Below are 15,749 nucleotides of genomic sequence, written 5' to 3' on the forward strand. Positions count from 1 at the left end.
CTCTTGTGAGCCCGCGCGGGTAGGTACCACCACCCTGCCTGTTTCTGCCGTGAAGCAGTAACGCGTTTCGGTTTGAAGGGCGGGGCAGCCGTTGTAACTATACTTGAGACCTTAGAACTTATATCTCAAGATGGGTGGCGCATTTACGTTGTAGATGTCTATGGGCTCCAGTAACCATTTAAGACCAGGTGGGCTGTGAGCTGGTCCACCCATCTAAGCAAAAGGTAGAAGCGCGGTGTCACCGTCGCGAAGCCAAGCCAAGTTCTGAGGACTCCTTTCAATCCCTTAACACGTGTTAGAAGAATAGCATTTGTCTTTGTGGCCTAACCTTTGATTCCGTCACGCGCATGCGCGCCAAAAAAATCGAGGAGGTCATGATCCCCATCATAAGAAAACAGATTGGACATCTATACTAATATATAAACCTACATTGGTTTTTACGGATGTTCCGTTAAAACTACTGAACCATGCATCCGATTGACTTGAAACTTGGTATCCATGTAGAAAATACATGTACTTAATGGATAGGCGAATATAATTAAGTACATGTATATACGTTAATGATGAGAATCTTTGTGGGGGTGAGAAATAATAATGTTAATTTTAAATGCCCAGCGAAGCGGACGGGTACAGCTAGTTACTATAAAAAAATAAACATTTTATTATTTTATTTAGAGCCGCTTTTATTTAAGGGTCCTAAACCGACTTTAAAGTAATAGCTAAACTATTAAGACAATATTGTGAGTACGAAACATTTGGTTTGTACGATGTTAATCAGTAAAGAAACGAATGATTTATCGACATGATTTTAGCCGAGGTAGTTTGAGGGCGGGAGAGTGATAATACTATGTTTATTCTTGAAATATTAATTAATAATTTGAGGAGCATTAATCCACCGTAACAAAAATACGACAGAGTAGAGTCATTTGCAATTGTAACAATTGTATTGCGCCACGTAATAAGACCCCGGGTCCGCTTCACAATTGGATCGTCGTGATTGCTTTGTTGACATCTATTAATGTCCTCCCGCTAACGATGTCTGTTAGATGGAAAAAATATCGTGGAAATTTCGTGTAGAATTTTACAGAAATTGGGCAGTTAGATACTTAAGTTATTTTATTCATACTCCTCATTGTTCTAAGTCCTGTACTATGGATTGAGGTTTGATTCGAAGGTAAAGTCGATATCTTTTATTTATTTATTGCTTATATGGATGGACGAGCTCACAGCCCACCTGGTGTTAAGTGGTTACTGGAGCCCATAGACATCTACAATATGAGTGCGCCACCCACCTTGAGATATAAATTCTAAGGTCTCAGCATAGTTAGAACGGCTGCCCCACTCTTCAAACCGAAACGCATTACTGCTTCACGGCAGAAATAGGCAGGGTGGTGGTACCTACCCGTGCTCTCCGAAAACCACTTAACAATAGGTGTTTGTGTGAGCTCGTTCACCCAACTAAGCAATAAAAAAAGAACTACAAGGCTATGATGACACAGGAGAAAGTTCTGGTGTGTGTGTCGGTAAACATGTTTTTCTTTATCTTATATCTTTTAACTCGGTACATAGAAACGTTATTTTTATTGCGTAAACAGAAAAACGAGTCCACAGCCCATCTGTTGTTATGTACTTTAATTTTGATTACACGCTCTGACTCCTTTATTCGTCATTCGTGAACATGTGTTAAATAAGTACTTACATATTCATTAGAAAAAAAAAATACCTATCTGCGTGATTCGAACCCCGGCACTGTCGTATCGCTCGATACGAATGTACCGGACGACTTATCCTTTAGGCCACGACGACTTCTACTTATTTTCTCGGTAGGTCCATTTCTCTTGAACTCGTATGACTTATATTTGCATAATTTTGGAACGAAGTTCCTTATGGGACGATGCAGAGGGGTACCCTAACCGGGGAAAACGTCCGTAACGTAAGATTTTTACTAGTAATGCACACAGTGTACGACTTAACTTTGTAATAACGTACAAAAAATAACATATTTCTTTATCATTCATTGACCACGATCTCAGAGCGTTCGTTTGCGCAATACACTAACTCTTATGCAAACAACCGTGAATGAAGTGTACCACAATAAGTTCGCACGTTACCGAATGTCCGTGGGCTGTTGCGAAATCTCCAGCTTTATTTTCTTTATACCTCGAATACAACTTAAAATTAATATCTTTATAATAAGGAACTTCGTTCCTATCCGGTGTCCCACGACACCACACATCTTTTTTTTGCCTTTTTAGGAGGACGAGTATACGGCCCACTGATGGTGAGTGCTTACCGTCGCCCATGGACTTCAGCAATGCCAGGGGCAGAGCCAAGCCGCTGCCTACCGTTAAGTACTCTCCACAAGCCTCGTTTGAAGAAGGACATGTCATAGCGCTCGGGAAACACCGTGGAGGGGAGCTCATTCCATAGCCGGATGGTATGTGGCAAAAAAGACCTCTGGAAACGCACTGTGGATGACCGCAGTGGCTCCAGGTAGTATGGATGAACTCTACTCCGGTGGCGGGCGGTGCGATGGTAAAAACGAGATGATGGTATCATCTCAAGCAATTCCTCAGAGCACTCCCCATGGAACATGCGGTACAAAATACTGAAATAAGCGAAGTCCCTCGACCCATTTGTCTGCGAGGTTGAGAGCTGTAACTGTTATCGTTCAGAATACCATCCTGTCCACATTACCGCAAACCCAGCTGCTTTTAGAGCGATTGGAGAGTAGTTATCTATACTAATATTATAAAGCTGAAGAGTTTGTTTGTTTGATTGCGCTAATCTCAGGAACTAAATAGCCCATTTTTTGAGGAAGGCTATAGGCTATAGAACATCACGGTAAGACCAATACAAGTGGAGCAGCAATACAGAATGTTTCAAAATAGGGATTTAAATAGCTCCTTAACATTCTATAATTAAAAATATTTTCACTTCTACGTAAATGAAGTGGGGAGTAAAATTCAGTGTTATGCCAAAGTAATTATTTCACGCGGACGAAATCACGGGCAAAAGCTAGTACTAATATATTTTATCTCCAGTGTCTGAGATAGATTTTTCATTGATTCAAAATTCATTGAAAGTATCTGCAGTACTTCAAACATTAGCTTTTTTTTTTATGTCAGAGTCGAACTGACTAAAACCTCCTGTCGCTCAACAACCAACGTCCAAACCTCGCATGAGACAGAACTCATGACAAGGCAAAGGGGGGAAAGTGAAGCGTTTAGTGCGGAGCACATCTCTCCCATCACCCTCCCCCTCGGGACGCCGGACTGGCGGTCGTCGGCGCCACGACCACCAGCCCTCTCGGTCGGCAGACTGTCCGAAGCCCGCCTAGATGGCGCCGGTTATAGTGGGTACTTCAAACATTAGCTAGCCTGGCTATAGTCAGACACTACAGCCGCGAATTATGCTTCAGTTTTTTTTTTTTTGTAAATGCGTAGTTCATTAGTACATATGAACCAGTCGTCGCGTGCGAGTTCACCGACCTCGCAACGAGATGTGACAGCCGTATCTAGAAAAATGATACAGATACTGTGTTTGCTTATCTCTGATTTTTATGTGTGAATAAACAATGTTTATTATTAGACTTGATGTTGTATTTTTTTTCCTATCTTAGCTGATACCTTTTTTTTTTTTCGGGCCGGGGGCCGAACCTCCTACGAGGTCCCCGCGCCTAGGGGGCGCGCGGGGTATGTGAGACTCAACGATCTGCAGGTGTTGAGAGCAGATCGCGGGTCCAAGGATTTTAGGGCCCACCCACTAAACGACTCCCCTGCACTCTTACACCCGACGTCCGATCTCCGTCCGGGGTCACAACCCGTTCAGAGTAGGGGGGTTCCCGCGGTCAACACTACAACTAGACACGCGGCCCCACCCCGAGGACGCCCGACTGACGGGTCGTCGAGGCGATAGTCGACGACCAACGACGTCAGTCTCCGCAGTACGGCGGCCCTACCAGGCCGCCCGGGCGGTGCCGCTGGTGTTCCGGGATACCCCGCTGGGCCAGAACCAGCCTGCCGGACCGATACACCGCCGACCGGGTTGCTCTTCAACAGTATGTTCGGCGACGACAGCGACGACGAAAATGCGGACCGCATCGCAGTCCGCAGCCGCCGACGCGCCGTCCCGTCCTCCTGGTGCCAGCGCGCTAGAGTGACGGTAGCGTGCGGCGCAGCCTCAACCCCCTTAGGTCGCCCCGTGACCATCACCGGGAGGAGACTGCCTCCTCATAGGGGCCGGAGCTGCACAAACGCCCTCCTCCGACCCCCGGCTCGGCGGCGGCGGCATGGCGCCGAGAGGGAAGAAGAGCTCTCCCTCTCCCGTTCCGCCGCCTCCTTCTGCGAGATGATGGACTCGCAGAAGTCGAGCATCGCCTGCCAGGACTCGTCGCTGCCGAGCATCGTAGCCACGACGGTCGGAAGCGACAAGTCCGGATCTTAGCTGATACCTACCTTAACGCCGGTCGAGAGGTAACAGACCGGGCTATGTCGGTGTCCGGCGCCTTCTTCAAATGAATCTCTCTTCCTGTCAAAAACACAGGATTGTTTTGTTTTATTGTATGTATTGATGATTGACTATAATGTGGTAACGCAGGGTGTGGCATTATGCGATGTGTCGTTCTTCAATTGACTGTAAATCGATGAAACAATTTTCCAGTGAACAATTATTATCAAACAAATCAAAAGTATCCTTTGTTTGTTGAATTTGAATTTGAATCCTTTGTGATTAACAATTTTCCCAAAAAATATTCGTCATTCAAGTTTTATCATTAGAATTCATTGCAAAAAACAATAAACAAACAGACGCGGTGACGGAATATTCTCTCCATCAGTCACCCGAGACAGCGCTCGCTTGCAACTCACTATCGCGCTTAGATAAAGCGACTCTATTACCTCCGGGGGTCAGAGACATTGCTGACATTGATTTATAGCTATACTTTATCTCTTTAGTCCTGTATGAATTTGGGTTACACATTGTGGTTCTATCTTGTGAAATGTCAGGAAAAAACTTAGAAATGGAAAACTAGTACCGCCATCTATGAAATTCATTATGTAATCCTTTTCGTCGAAAGTTTAGATTTTTACTATTTGACGATAGATGGCAGTGTAATAAAATTTAATTAAGCGCCCTCTATCCGTTCTTATTTCTTGTATTGCATTAGTTAAACTACTTAATAACAGATGGCAACTCTTAAAAAAATCTGGTATTTTTATTTAAAATTGGGATCTAATTTTTTGTTTTAAAAGTTTATCGCGAGCTTACATTTTAATTCGTCAAATTAAAAATATACAATTATTTTGTTTGAAATTATGTTGCTTATTAAATTATTACGTTTCGTTACAATTCCTGAGACCAAATCACGGGGAAGCATGAATAAACAGAAATAAAAGAAGGAGGTTCTCTATAAGAATGTAATTTTTTTTAAATGGTTATACTTTACCGATTTAAATGATTATTTTTTGAAGGTTGATTGATGCTCACGTAGTCCCATTTAAATTTCATCAAGATCTAACCAGTAGCAGCTGGTGAGTAATCCTCAGTAATGCAAATTCAATTGACTTCGACAACATTGATGATGCTCTTAGTTTATTTCGTTTTGTTTCCTTGTGTTAAATATTATATTGTCTTATGAGTCATATGGAATTGATCTTTCAATATAATTTGTTTTTTTTTTTAAACAGAGCTACCATTCACTTTAGTTTCGCGTGTAAAGTATGCTTGCTCTATTGAACATTCTGGGCGTGCTGTGTCCAAATAACTTAGATAATAGTAGAGAGCCACATAAAAAGCTGAAGAGTTTGCACTCTCTATTGTCGCACTTAAAAAGTAAAAATTAATTTTAAGTAAAAAAAAAATAAGTAATAAAAAAACATCTATTTGTCGTACTACCCGCCTGCCTGGAGCAATCATTCTCTAACCCTCACTTCTCCCTCTCTTCTCTAAACATAGCCCACTAAGCTTCCCGCTGGATCTTCTCAGTGGGTCGCGATTCCGATTCGGTGGTTGATTCTTCGACTTCTAAAGTACTGCTCTTGCTAGGGCTAGTGTTAGCAAATTCTCTCAAATTGCGCCCGTGAGCTCATCTATCTGTCTGGGCGTAGTTGGAATAGACCCTTAGGCCAGCTAATAGGTAGGATAGGTTCTGTAATTTGAAACTGATACCTTAAGTTTCGTAATGTCTGAATTTTATTTGTTCACATGTACCTAAGTTACCTATTTTAGTTTGTATATAGAATTTTATTGTTGTAAGCAATAGTGGACAAGGTCTGACCTACATTCGAACACTATTCCTGACCGGGGTCCACGACGTGAACTCGGCTCCGGGGTCAAACTCATACAGTTGGGACACTGGCTCTGAACAACTTGTCGTAATACCGTCTCTCATTTATGCCTTTCTTAATTTTTTTCAGTTTTATCGTAACATGACAAGGTTCTCTAGGTTTGGCCTCTAACGACTCCTAGAGTACTGAGGTAAAAAAACTGGTGGTTACTGGTAACAGTGGAAGGAAAGAACGCAGGATCTAACCAGACCCGCACCACCCTCCACAGTGTCCGGTGCTCTCAGACAAGGCAAAGACAGGAGGACAAGATGGCACAGCATCGTAAGAGCGAAAGTCATGGATGAGGGGTGGTCACGATCTTCAAACATGAGGAGGAGGATATTATCTCTTTATTAGTGAGACTCGATGAAAAACTGTAACTTTTTCGGTAAAGCTCTGTCTTAGAAGCTTTATGAGGAGACGTTACAATTGTTGCATAGCACGTCTTAGCACAGTTTTATCATAGAAATTACATTTCAATTTTTAATTTTTTTATTGCTTAGGTGGGTGAACGAGCTCACAGCCCACCTGGTGTTAAGTAGTTACTTGAGCCCATAGACATCTACAACGTAAAAGCGCCACCCACCTTGAGATATAAGTTCTAAGATCTCAGTATAGTTACAACGGCTGCCCCACCCTTCAAACCGAAACGCATTACTGCTTCACGGCAGAAATAGGCAGGGTGATGGTACCTATCCGCGCGGACTCACACGAGGTCCTACCACCAGTAACAAAGTTATTACCAACAAAGTTATTACACCAGTGTTAACAAAATTATAATCAATTCTTTTGCAAGCATTGCGAATGCATCTATTCCCGGCTCAGACTTGCGACCCACTGAGTATATCCGGGAAGTAACCGCGGGCTGATGTATTGGTTCGCTTGCACGGCTATCAGGGTCCCTGTGTCTGATCCTAGTGCTAGAGATGGAGGCGTCTAATAGTTGCGTTAATGGATTGCGTAGATCTGTAAAGAAGTAGAGATAATCGAAACATAAAAATGTTAGGACATTTTGAGGATTATGACTTGCAACCTTGTCAAGGCCGCAGCCTTCAATCATCAGTTGACAAAGATAGACTTCAGCAATGCTCTACGCTGAGCGAATACACTAATTATATAAATTGTCATTTATCATTAGCCAACGACTTCGGATTACGTCATTTACATATAAATAATAAATGAAACCCATTTTTAAATCCCGAAATTGATTACAACGCTCGTCCGACCCCACTAAAGTTACAATCAAATTGTATTTAAAGTCCCACACACAATTTGACGGAACAAATTCCAATTAGGTGTCACCCTCGCTTTCAGCCGAAGATCATATTAATTGAACTACCCACCGATAGATGGCGCTAATCCCTGACACGTGACTCCGCCACGGCAATTCTAATTCTTTGCCATCGACGTAATATAATTTTATTTTATGAGACAGGGTCCTTAAATAATATTTTACTACACAACAGACTGATTAAAAACACTGAAAACAGTTTAATTTAATTTTTCTATTCTTGTATTTTAGAACGTTGGACTAAGACCTTGTTTGCCAAATTTTAAGTTTATTTCATGAAAGAAGGGATAATTATATATCATGAAGAATCTCACAATCAATTGCTTTATTTAGTCATAAAATAATAATATTAAGTACTAGCTGACTCGGCACACTTCGTAGTGCCTCAATCGATAGCTAAAAGACCTAAGCTTTTGTATAAAATAAACAAAAGGAATCCATCCGACGGGGGACACATCAAAGGAAAAACAAAATTGTTTGTTTTTATATAATTCCGAGCATTTTCATATTTATTCACCTTTTAAACCTTCCCTGGACTTCCACGAATAATTCAAGACCAAAATTAGCCAAATCGGTCCAGCCGTTCTCGAGTTTTAGCGAGACTAACGAACAGCAATTCATTTTTATATATATAGATGACGAAACGCAGTGGAGCCAATGTCTTAGTGATTAGGCTTAGTTAGTCTTAGTCTTAACCAAAGCCTTAGATAACAGGTTTGGATATACTCTTAAATTCGGCATTGTGTTAAGAGAGAGTTCATAACGGCTGCGATACTTGGGGGGCCAGTAGTTTATAATACAATGATTTATGTAATACAATCATATAGATAAGACTTATAGCTAACATGTTTGTTACACGAAGAAAATCCTTTTCCTTATATTAAAAGTGGTTTTATTGCAACTCAGTGGAGAGTGGTAACTAATGCTCACGACGCCAAGAACGTCAGAGAGTCTGCTGAGCTTCTGCCCATCGCCATACATCCCTCAGACTTAATTTCGCATTTATTATTCACTTTCATATGTGTTATTAGACACATAGAACATTTGTAATCAACAATTTTTAACTAAAATAAACAGAATCAACACGAGGTCAGACAGTAAATGTCTATGACTCGCGGAGACCGCAGAGGACGTGCGCTTTCTATATATCGTCAATGTGTTTGAACGTAGGGTTCGTCAGTTAAACGGTTTGGTTTGGACACTTACCGCAGGGCGCGCCCGCTGCCCGCCCCGCTCTCAAACTTGCCTTATTAATTGTGTGCTATGTTCAATTAATACCAATTAATATTTCACTCGATTTCTTGGTTCGTGTTATCTAATTTACAATAGACGTAGATACAGATAAAAATAAAGGAATAAATCTATATATGTAAATGAATCTATAACTATATATATGAATTGCTGTTCGTTAGTCTCGCTAAAACTCAAGTACGGCTAGACCGATTTGACTAATTTTGGTCTTGATTTATTTTGTGGAAGTCCAGAGAAGGTTTAAAAGGTAGATAAATATGTAAATGCTTGGAATTAAATAAAAATACTAATTTATTTTATACAAAAGTTTAGGTCTTTTATTCGTCGATTGAGGGACTACGAAGTCTGCCGGGTCAACTAGTCTATATCTATACTAATATTATAAAGAGGAAAGATTTGTTTGTTTGTTTGTTTCGAATAGGCTCCGAAACTACTGGACCGATTTGAAAAATTATTTTTCCATTAGAAGCCGACATTGTCCCTGACGAACATAGGCTACTTTTTTTATTTATTTTTTTTTTTTTTTTTTGGTTTCATGTGTGTTTTAATGTTTCCGAAGCGAAGCGAAGGCGGGTCGCTAGTACATAATAAATAAATAACGTAATAGTAAGGTCTTGCCTATGAAGTTGTTGTTGTACAAGACCGGCCATTTGATATGTAGGTAATTTGTGTATGCTGCAGTATGTATTAGTTCGCACATTAACATGCATTTTGTAAGTTTGAAACTCATTTAGAATGTCCTCAATGCAAGCGTCCCGGTCATCGTTGTCGTCGAACCCGTCGCTGGCGACGAAGGGCTTGACGAGTAAATTAACCCATAGACACAGCCCACTGAGTTTCTCGCCGGATCTTCTCAGTGGGTCGCGTTTCCGATCCGGTGGTAGATTCTGCGAAGCACTGCTTTGCTTGGATCAGTGTTAGCAACACTCCGGTTAGAGCCCCGCGAGCTCACCTACACACGTTAGGGTGAAGCTGAAATAGCCTCTCAAGGCTATCAGCATATGTAAATAAATAAAAAAAGCTACACAGTTGCATTAAACAAACTCTCAGGCCTCATTTCTTTAGTGATTAGTTCAGGGATCTCGACAGCCTCCCTTCGTATAGAATCGGACTCTAACAATACGTAATTGATATTCCTTGAACGATTTTAAGCAAAAAAACTCAGTTTCTTTATATTCGCTCGACGCACGAATAAGCAGACTAAACTATCTATATTCACGTGAGTGAGCAAGCTCGCTGTGTTGTCTGTACGTGCGATTGTCATCACTACTGATTTATATATACCTACATACTAGCTGACCCGGCAGACTTCGTAGTGCCTCAATCGATAAATAAAAGACCTAAACTTTTGTACAAAATAAACATCAAAGGAAATCAAAATTGCTATTTTTATTTAATTCCGAGCATTTTGGTATTTATCTAATCTACCTTTTAAACCTTCTCTGGACTTCCGCAAACAATTCAAGACCAATATTAGCCAAATCGGTCCAGCCGTTCTCGATTTTTAGCGAGACTAACGAACAGCAATTCATTTTTATATATATATAGATAAGTATGTTGTTTTTTTAATGATCTATTATTGGTGGTAGGACTTATTGTGAGTCCGCGCGGGTAGGTACCACTACCTCGCCTGTTTCTCCCGTAAAGCAGTAATACGTTTCGGCTTGAAGGGTGGGGCAGCCGTTGTAACTATACTGAGACCTTAGAACACGGTGGGTGGCGCATTTACGTTATAAATGTCTATGGGCTCCGTTAACCACTTAACACCAGGTGGGCTGTGAGCTCGTCCACCCATTTAAGCAATAAAAAAAACCTGCTCTGCAAAACCTTTGTATTCGTATTTCAACGTTCGTAACTAGCCTCGAATCTCTGACCACTGAGACACAGGTAACACAGGTGATACCACTGAGCCGAGATAATTAAAAAATCCCGAGTGAGTCCGCGCTCAAAGCCGATCTTAAATTACATTAAACTTTACCTGCTATTGTAGAGCACTCAATGTCCAATACGATTGTGCTCAATTGAGCCACTGTGAGTATTATGTGACTCGGTTTTGTGTTACAAAAAACTAATAAAAGGGTTCAGCTTTTTTGTGAGCTTTTAGAAAGTTACGAAAAGCATTTTTTTCCGGTTCTCTTTGTTTCGATCGGTGGGCTAGTTAAGTGGTATCCGCAGTGGATCTCGATCGACTGGCGAAGGTTCGAAGCTGGGCACATGTCAAACAATGAACAAATTTAATAGTCACAGCTTTCACCCGCTATTAGATTCAGCTAGACATGTCAATAACAACTAGAGGTCCCGCAGTAGTCGAAAGTGAACTATAATTAATTGAAATTATAAGTTTTAACATTATTATGGTCCTATTGTTACAGATTTCGCCAAGACTACACTATAGACAAATACTCGTAATATTAAAGATAAACAATATAAAATAATTCATTCTCTGTTGGATTCGCCTGAACTGTTATCTCAGATTTCACTAAACATTAAATTTAGTGCTCGTAGGGTCAACCAAAACAATTTGTTTGCATTGCTAATTTATAAAAACAATATATCTTACTATAATCCCATTACCCGAATGTGTCGTACCTATAACGAACTGGCAAGGTCGTCACCTGAGTTAGATATTTTTACTTGTAGGTTAGTTACGTTTAGAAAAATGTTCAAGGGCATCCTCCACCTTATTAATAGGTAGGTTAATGTAATTGTTTAATGTATTATATTGTGAATATTTTTTTTCCCTTACATTATTCGTTAGATTAGTTTTTGTTATTGTGTTGTTTTATCGTAATTGTAAGGAACGTTGTTGTACAAATTCAGCACTATGTAGGTGTATTGTTTTGTCGTGCGCACATAACCTATGTTGCAAGCCAGATTTTGTTTCTTTTTAATTGCGTTTTTTATATATCTTTAGCTTGTGATGTGTATTGTGAGCCTAATAAAATAAATAAAATAAAATAAAAAAATTATAACCTATTCTCAATTTGACTACAGACTTTAAGCAATAACAAAATTTTGACAATAAACAAAGAGTATATCGACGCTTGAAAGGCAAACGTGACTAAGCGACAATGCGTGAAATTTACAGTAGACTAATTTAAAGTTGATATACCTGAAAACAAAATTTATTTTAACGAATCTAGCTGTAGTAGAATCTAGCTAGTAGCTGTAGGATTTAAATGATTTTAATAGACCTAGAAATAAAATTTTTTTGCGCATCGAATATGGTTATTGCCTATCATTTATGTACAAAGCAGTTATTGTCGCTTAGTCACGTTTGCCTTTCAAGCGTCGATATGTTTGTGTGTCAAATAAATGGTAGTGTGTGCAATGTTTTTTTTATAGATGTAATGTATCTTTTATGCATTATTTAAAAAAAAATATTAGCATTGTGCACTTCTTCTATATATTCTTTATAAGTGTGGAAAATTTCATACTCTTCCGTCCGCGCAATTTTCGTACAAAGGGATACAAAGTTTTTGCTTCACGTATTAATATATAGATTACAACAGTATGTAAGAATTTGTTTTAAAACATTTTGATTCCAACGGTTTTTAACCGTCAATGCATTACAGACAAATTTTCTTTTAATAATAATCATAATATACATTACAAAACCTCATTCACGAACCCACAAAAACCAATAGTTTGATTACAAAACGTTAAGTGACCACGCCTACAAACAATGCACGACAATAGAACCATTAGTTAAACATTACTTACTTAAAAATCGGTTGTAGCACGACATGTCGCATGCACCTTATGACTTGCGCTTTAAGATTTATTTTCCGGTGCATTTAAAACTTTTTAATATACAATAAATAAGTATTATAATTGAACAATTCAATTACAATGATTCGAGGGTGCTTTTTCGTAAAATAAAAGCCATAATGAAAACAATACACGAAGTGAACTCAGTTCGAAGCACAGTTGTGCCGTATGTGTAGTCCAAGCTCTCGTGCATAGATTATATACACTTAATATATTTGAAACTCTCGTGGTTTGGTGACTAGACCAGAGAGTATCAACTTCTTCTTCTTTATCTTCACCTTATTCCACTAGGCGGGGTCGGCACCGCTAATTTTTCTATTCCGTTCTCTTCTATCAGCCGTTATCTCAACACTCACTCCTCTCTCTCTCTCTCTCTCTCTCTCTCATATCGTCATTCACACATTCCATCCATGTCTTCTTCGGTCGACTTCTTCCCCCTCTACCTTGCACTACCATTTCCATACATATCCTAGTCACATGCATCTTCTCTCACACGCATCACAAGTCCATACCACGCTAACCGTCCGCTCTTTCATTTGTTAATAACCGGGGCTACTTTCACACTTGAACCTAGTATTTAAACTTAAATTGTTTTGACGTGAACCACACTAAGCGCTATTCTGTCATAGAACTTGAGCTATAATATTCAGGTCGATTGCATCTGATTATTTGAAGTTTATGCCACAGTTAGAACTCATCATTTTTAGGGCAGGCAATAGACATGAAAAATGATTGTTATTTTCAAGCTCATTTATATATATTTCTGGGTAGGCAATGAGTGTTTTTTTTATTGCTTAGATGGGTGGAGGAGCTCACAGCCCACCTGGTGTTAAGTGGTTATCGGAGCCCATAGACATCTACGACGTAAATGCGCCACCCACCTTGATATATAAGTTCTAAGGTCTTTGTATAGTTACGGTTGGTCCTTTGCTTATGCATACAAAGAAATACAGAAGGGCCCAATGCGATTAGCGCTGCGTAGTCTTCGTTTAAGAGTATATCAGCTTCATCGGCTGTTGGTCCTATAGCAAACATGGCTCATACCTTTTCATAATATAGTCAAAATAAAATAAGCTTTGTTTTAATGAATATTCATAGTAAGATGCATCATTATGTAGGAATATGGTATAAATAATGTTGCTCAGAAATTTCTGGGCCTAAGAGAGAAGGAGAAGGAAAAATATTACTAAAAATCTACCTATTTATTTTGCAATACTATTCGCTAGATCAAGAATTAATTTTGTAATGCAAATATTATTTAAGCCTCATACATTTATACATTCAGTGGGACTTCCCGTAATTATGTGAATATTTTAATATTTATTGTCAGAGACGCGACTGGCTGTTTTTGATTAAATAATGTCATTTAGATACACAAATATTGATTTATTAAAGACAAGCGAATTAAATAAAGCCAAACATTACTAGTGACCTTAACAATGTGAATATATGACTAATATCTATCGGCGACATGTCGTAAGGTTTAATGAGACATAATGAGACATAAATATAGAATAATGCACGATACAAAACTATAGATTATATTATTAGTGGTCCCGCAGTAGTCAAATTCAACTATAATTAATTGAAATTGTAAGTTTGTACACTATTATGATTCTATTTTATACTTCTATAATCACAAATTTCGCCAAGACTGCACTGTAAACTAATAATATTAAAGATAAACTATATTAACTTATTCTCAATTTGACCTCAAAAACAATAAACAAAAGAGTATGTCAGCACGCGCCAGGGATGGCTAAGCGATAGTTTCCGTCATCACTCGTATTCGATTGAACTCAGTTTAGTCAATAAAACTTTCCGAATAATAATTATTGAAACTCAACACACACAACTTTCACAATGACAGGGTAAACCGACAGTTTCGTTCCACATACCGACAGACTGATTGACTGACTGACTGCCAGAGACTCACTGACTGAGACGGACGGACCGTCCGATACGGACTGAATGACTGTCTGACACGGAATGCCACGACTCTGTCCAAGTACCGCCATTTTATACTGTGGCGTTACGGAGTCTACCCTACATTTTGTGATATTTATCAAAACAACATTTCATCATATCAAAACAACATTTCATCATTTAAAATAATAGTCAAAATAACGTCTTAATATTACTAAAAGTCGTTAACCACGACATATAGATTATATGCACTATAGATTCGACACAAGAGGCAAGTCGATTGATGTCGTGTGGCGCTGTGACTGTTCACAACCCGATTGTTTTATTTCATTGTCGAACACAACGACCGTCTGTACGTTGTAAAGTCACTTCACGTTAATAATACTTCGGTTTGCAATTATAAAGCTAAATTGAAATTTCAAGGGCTTCCTTAATGTTTAGCTCTGCAGGGTTACTTGTGCTTGATACACGCTAAAGCACTCCGGTCGTCTTCAGCAGCCCGTGAGCTTAAGGTACACTGCACTAGCTGACAGTCAAAGTTTTGATTAATAAGTTAAGAAGCTCTACTGAGGTGTGTAAGCCGTGGTGCTGATAGCGGTCACTTTTGAGGTTATTTTTTCTACCTAAGCTGATGGTCAAGAGAGATCATATCAGCGTAAAACAAGTAGATGAGCTCGCGGGGCTCAAACTTGACGACGTTGCTAACACGAGTCCTAGCAAGAGCCGTGCTTCGCAGAATCTACCACCGGATCGGAAACCCGACCCACTGAGAAGATTCGGCGAGAAACTCAGTGGGCTGTGTCTGTGGGTTAATTTACTCGCCGAGACCTTCGTCGCAAGTAAGAAGTTCGGCAAGAACGATGAGGTTTGTCTCTCTGCGGTCCACTATGGAAGTCGTCGATTGCGAAGAGTTCGACGAGCGAACACAGCCCACTGAGTTTCTCGCCGGATCTTCTCAGTGGGTCGCGTTTCCGATCCGGCCGTAGATTCTGCGAAGCGCTGCTCTTGCTAGGGCCAGTGTTAGCAACACTCCGGTTTGAGCCCCGTGAGCTCACCTACACGTTAGGGCGAAGCTGATATAGCCTATCAAGGCTCTCAGCATAGGTATGATAAAAAAAATGCGTTATTTGTTAACTTTTTTATGACACAACAAAAATGTTTGAATGTACGTATCACGAGTCGCG

Source organism: Bombyx mandarina, chromosome 28 (assembly GCF_030267445.1).
Source record: "Bombyx mandarina strain Sakado chromosome 28, ASM3026744v2".
Taxonomy (NCBI): Eukaryota; Metazoa; Arthropoda; class Insecta; order Lepidoptera; family Bombycidae; genus Bombyx; species Bombyx mandarina.